Below are 6,000 nucleotides of genomic sequence, written 5' to 3'. Positions count from 1 at the left end.
CGAACTTTGTAGAATAAATTGATCGCCATTTGTTTTCTCGGAGTGAGCTCGAGTTCTGACTGCCAACCATTGATGAGCGAGTTTATTACAAGCTTTATTTAGTTTCACTGTCCCGTTGTCTGACTGTCTGTCTCTGTCTGTTTGTCTGTAATCTTATCTTGTAAGTTAAATTCAACCAACTTCCAGTAGTTGGATTGACTTGAAATTTGAAGAACGATCGATTGCTTGAACCGTTTTTTTTTAAATCATGTCTAAGAACCATTGCAAGAAAACTCGGTTTCAAATGGAAAAACCGCATTCAAATCCGTTTAAGAGCTACAATGCCACAGACACAGAGGCATACAGACACACAAAGCGGTCAAATTTATAACACCCCTCTTTGTGCGTCGGGGGGTAAAAATACAGACCAAATGAAGTAAGGAAAGTCCGTGAAAAGGGTGTGAATGTTAGATATATCTAGTAAACTCTTTCAGTTTACTCATTTTAGCGTTAAATAGGTTAAAAACACGCCAGCGAGTATAAATAGCACACATTTAAATATCCTCGTGCTAGGCTGGCAGTATGATAATTTTCATTTACGTCAGAGTTTTCAGTAAGTACTACGTTATATTGAATCCTCGTCCCATGGTATTAAAGTTCTGAATAAAGTGATATTGCCAGAAGGCATATGCGTGCATATTTTTTTACATGACTTTATTAAACTTGCAACTTTCGTATGTACAGTGGGGGTAGGAAAACCTTCGTCAGTTATTAATATTGATTCCTTTACAGTCATAGACTCTTAGTACGTTTTGAAGCCAAAGTACTAAGTAGACAAGTGCATTATCAAATTATACTTACTTGACATGATAACAAGGGTAAAATAGTATACAACTCTAACATAAGTATATCTAGTTTCATATCAATACAAAACCTTTTTAATAAACAACTTCGTAAAAGTTTCAATCAAATAATGTTCTATTTAATTGTCAGTGTTTGTCAGTGCCAAGGTGTAGTTGGTAGGGTTGCTATGGTCACCTGATTATGTTTAGCAGGTTGACAGGTTGACGCAGTATGTCCTACTCAATCGGTAAAGCAGATTATAGTACGACCAACGAGGCTTTTGCTACCCGAATAATTCTCCCGTCTACGAAACTTGGCACATGACGAAAATAGGTACAAAGATTATAGATATAAAATAATCCAACAACTTTTCTAACGAGAAGTTAGGTATTTTTACCTTAACATGAAAATCGTTTATAGCTCTCTGCGAAAAATTCCTCAGACTGAAATTATGTACTACTTAGAATGTATATGTAAAAAAATCCAATTATTTTTCGATTTCAGAGATACCGCAATTTTTTTTAACTTTTTGCACTATAACTTGAAAAAAAAATTCAGTAGAAGTTATAGTGCAAAATGTTAAAAGTTAAATTTTGCGATATCTCTGAAATCGAAAAATAATTGGATAGTTTTAAATACATATTCTAAGAAGTACATAGGTACGTATACAGAAAGAATTTCAGTCTGAGGAATTTTTCGCAGTGAGCTATAAACGATTTTTCATTTTTAGGTAAAAATGCCTAACTTCTAGTAAGAAAATTTGTTGGATTATTGTATATCTAGAATCTGTATCAAAACCATTTATTCGTGAGAAAAAAGGTGGAAAAAGTACGAAATACAAAAATAAAAAATAATAATTAATAAAAAAAAAACAATTATACTTATAAAAAATACAAAATATCAAAAAAAACGTAAACTAATAAATTAAATCTGTATTACCTATTTTCATAATGTGCCAAGTTTCATAGGCGGGAGCATTATTCGGAAGTCTCCATACAACGAATCTCCTCGTAGACTAGATCATTAGCTCTCATACTAGCGCCGGTGATTCAGCCACTGGTTCACGATGGATGAAGACCGCTTCCAACCGAAGCAACTGGAGGTATATGGGGGAGGCCCTATGTCCAACAGTGGACGTCCTACAGTTAAAATGATGATGATGTTTAGCCGGTGTTGTGACGTTAATTAACTCCACGATATAACTTTTGGGTTTTTCTCGATTATTCCATAAAAACTGAATGAAAATAAAAAAAATGTGGTCTGATAGAACTCTTTTCACTCAATGTATAAGTTAATGTGTATACTGCAATAATTATTCGTTATAGACTTTTATATTCTTTAAAAACGAACAAATGTTTTAACGGTTTTTACAGAAAATAAAAGTCTATCGCGCATAATTATTGGAGTAGACACATTAACTTATATACCTAGTAAGAAAAAACAGTTCTATCAGACCACATATTTAATTTTCATTCAATTATTAATAATCGAGAAATACTAACAAAACCGGCCAAGAGCGTGCCGGACACGCCCAAAATAGGGTTCCGTAGTCATTAGGAAAAAAATAAGTTATATTTTTCTAAGGATTTCGTATTTTATACGGAATCTCCCAAGTTTAGGTATATTTTTATACCTAGGCTGCTATTTCTAATCTATAACTAACTTATAAAATTCTCAAGCAAACTTAGCCGTTTTAGTTTTCCTTGAAAGTTTCTACCATTCTGAATTTTTCAAATTTATCCACCTACCGGTATAGATTTTAGCGGGGGGGGGGGGTCGCTGTATTTTAATGAAACTTTGCACTTTAAAGTTGAATATTTTGCAAACAGATCACTGAATCGAAAAATCGTTTTAGCAACCCCTAATGATTTCAAAAAACCTATTCAACGATACCCTACAAGGTTGGATGAGAAAAAAAAATCACCCCCACTTTACGTTTATATGGGAGGTACAGTAAAAAAAAATTTATTTTTATTTTTGTTGTACCTTTTTGTCGACATAGTTTACATACATATTTGTGCAAAATTACAGCTTTCTAGCATTGATATTTACTGAGAAAAGCCGCGGACGCACAGACAGACAGACATGGCGAAACTATATGGGTTCCGTTTTTGCCATTTTGGCTCCGGAACCCTAAAAATTGCCAGCTCACGTTGCCAGCTCAGCAGGTATAAACGCTCTTAAAGCCAAAAATGTATAAAATAAAGTTGATAAAACATTTTCTTTTATTTTGTTACAGGCTGTGCAATGACGTTGTCTCGAAAAGAAACCACACACTCAAACCTCGAGTAGTATTGCCAGAAAACTATGTAAAAGGTAAACTATAACTTTAATTTTATACTTTTTGATCATGAGTAATGATCGACCAGTAGAATTTTATGTCACTTTGAAGTCCAACGTAATGACTAATATGGATAAATTGAAAATACAAACTGAAATATAGATGCACAGAAAAACCAGAAAAATAAGACCATCACTGGGAATCGAACCCAGGTCCTCGGTATTCCGTACCGCGTGCTATACCGCTACACCACTGATGGTCAAAGGCACAGACACGAATTTCCCCTATGCACCTCATATCTCAGCTTGTTTGTTTCTTATTTTAGCCACTTAAGCAGTGACGCTAGCGACATCTATACCGTAGCCCTCATCGAGAAACTTTTTTCGGCACTCCATTGGAACTAACCGCTCACCCGGACAAGAGATGTCGTTACTAAGCAATCAAAACCTGATTTTTCTGTGCATCTATATTTCAGTTTGTATTTTCAATTTAGGTTTTACGGGATGACCGGAAAAGTAAAAATTTGGAATTTAAACAAAAAAATTCCAAAAATACAATCTTAATATGGATAAGTCTGTGTTGTTAAAAATAAAACTTTGAATTGTTAAAAACTCACGCTCATTTATAGGTACAATTAATGTGTAAAATAATGTAAAATAATATAGAAACGTCAATGAGACAAGTGCAAGACATGAGTTGACGTAAACATTTTCGTTCGATAGATAATTAATTAATGATAGAAATCATAATAGAAATGTTAAACTTGATAAGAAATATACATTTTTAATTATGTAATATAAATTGTGCACGAAAGTGAATAGAATTATTATTAGCGATAAGGCCGCCTATTGCTCACCTCAGAAAATCTCTGTGTATATACCGGTGTTTTCTGTACTGCTTGCTATGTGTTGATGTGCAATAAAGAGTTATGGTATTGTATTGTTCATGTATTACTTTCGTTGAAAAATTGCTACCGGTCGGCGATCGTTTTATTTTATTAACGTCATCATTTTTCTAATCCGAACTGCTATATTCGCCAGAAAATCAAGGATTCTTTAAGGAAAAAATTAGTATGTAACTGTATTATAAAATAAATAATAATACACAAACACTCAAACGACTCACTTGAAGCCTATTCCACAAAAAATAACAGTATGGCCGCCGCGTGCGCCAAAAAGTGAATGTCTGGTACAGTCGTGTGCAAAAATATGGACTTATCTAATCCTTCAAAAATATTGTACCACAGACTCTTATTATATATTCCGACGTAATAAGACCGTGGCCACTTATTATGAGTTGTTCGAATACTTACCTACATATTATTTCTGACTGTACCAAGAAACTCAGTGCGCGAGTAAGCGATGTCTGTCATACAGTGTGCGGTAATTAAATGATAGTCGCACTTCCGACTTTCCGAGACGTTATCATGATATTTATTACTCTCACGGGTTTAAAAAAAATCAAAAAAGAAAATCACAATTTGTCTGTTTTTTGTGGAGTTCACTCCATATAAAATGATTTTCATATAATCCCCTTGGTATGGAAATTCTATGAGAGGTGAATGAATACAAACTTAAAGCCGAAGAAAAATCGTGCAACTTGCATTACATTGCGAGGCCGTAAAGCCAATGAGTTTGTAGTTGTCAATCGAGCGCCGTACGATTTTTCTTGCAAGTCTAAACTCGGCTTTAACTCACTAGCGTTACGTTTGTCTGGACAACTTAGATATAGTTCAAGAAATATGAATTGGTAACTTGTCATGTACTTAGTGAAGCTTACAGATGGTCAATTCACATTACCTGGACTACACCTGTGCACCTTTTTCTTCGAAATAATGTGACAGCTTTTTCACACATGTTAACCGATAGTTTTTTTTTTAGAAATGCGGCCTCCTGCTCGCAAAGGACATCCTGTCATGGTGGAGTTTAGTATATACGTAGTGGATGTCAACTCTATTAATGTGGAAGACATGGATTTTCGGTAAGGCTTGAAAACAATTACATTACCTATTTACATAGTTAGATAAATTCTTTACCATCTGAAAAAAATAAAAATAAAAAAAGCATCAAAGTGACGTTTATAATACGACAAACGCTCCGTCAAACGCGATGAGTTGGACGCACATGATTTTACATCAGATAATCTAATTGCTTACATTTTTTACGCGGTGAACGCAGCGGTAATCGAGGGGTGGGGCGATGCGTCAAACGCACATAGAAAATAATTTATCGGCATAATACGTGTATTCTTGTTTATTGCGTGAAATACGTCCGTTCAACGCAAGCGCTTAGTGCTTCCTAACTGCGTTTTTTTTTTATTCGCACACGTTCACCAACTAGACACTCATCATCATCCCAGCCTATATACGTCCCACTGCAGGGCACAGGCCTCCCCTCAGAATGAGAGGGCTTGGGCAGTAGTTCCCACGCGGGCCCAGTGCGGATTGGGAACTTCACACACACCATTGAATTGCTTCGCAGGTTTGTGCAGGTTTCCTCACGATGTTTTCCTCCACCGTAAAGCTCGTGGTAAATTTCAAATGTAATTCCGCACATGAATTTCGAAAAACTCAGAGGTGCGAGCCGGGGTTTGAACCCACGATCCTCTGCTTGAGAGGCCATAGGTCAAACCACTCGGCCACCACGGCTTCACTACTACTGCTTTACTAGACACTAAATTCCAAAAATACTTTCTACCGCTGCGGTAATTGCAAATTATTTAAATCGCGTTACAGACGCAGCGTTGTATCTATGCATAAAACAAAGTTACCGTGTTTAGTTTAAACGTATGCGTTTAACGTTCAACGTACGCGCTTGCCGCAAAAAATAATGCCGCGTTGTTCGAGACGCGGACGCGGAAACGCATTCCGTTAATCGCATCCGCCTAAAGGTAGGCGT

The 6,000-nt window shown here is 35.8% G+C and overlaps 1 pseudogene; it reads left to right on the top strand.

The window, feature by feature from the left end:
• The first annotated feature begins 1,861 nt into the window (after positions 1–1,861).
• Positions 1,862–6,000, top strand: part of LOC141445660 (glycine receptor subunit alpha-4-like) — a 41,358-nt pseudogene continuing 37,219 nt past the window's right edge.

Source organism: Choristoneura fumiferana, chromosome 2 (assembly GCF_025370935.1).
Source record: "Choristoneura fumiferana chromosome 2, NRCan_CFum_1, whole genome shotgun sequence".
NCBI lineage: Eukaryota > Metazoa > Arthropoda > Insecta > Lepidoptera > Tortricidae > Choristoneura > Choristoneura fumiferana.
This window is presented reverse-complemented; position numbering and strand designations above follow the sequence as displayed.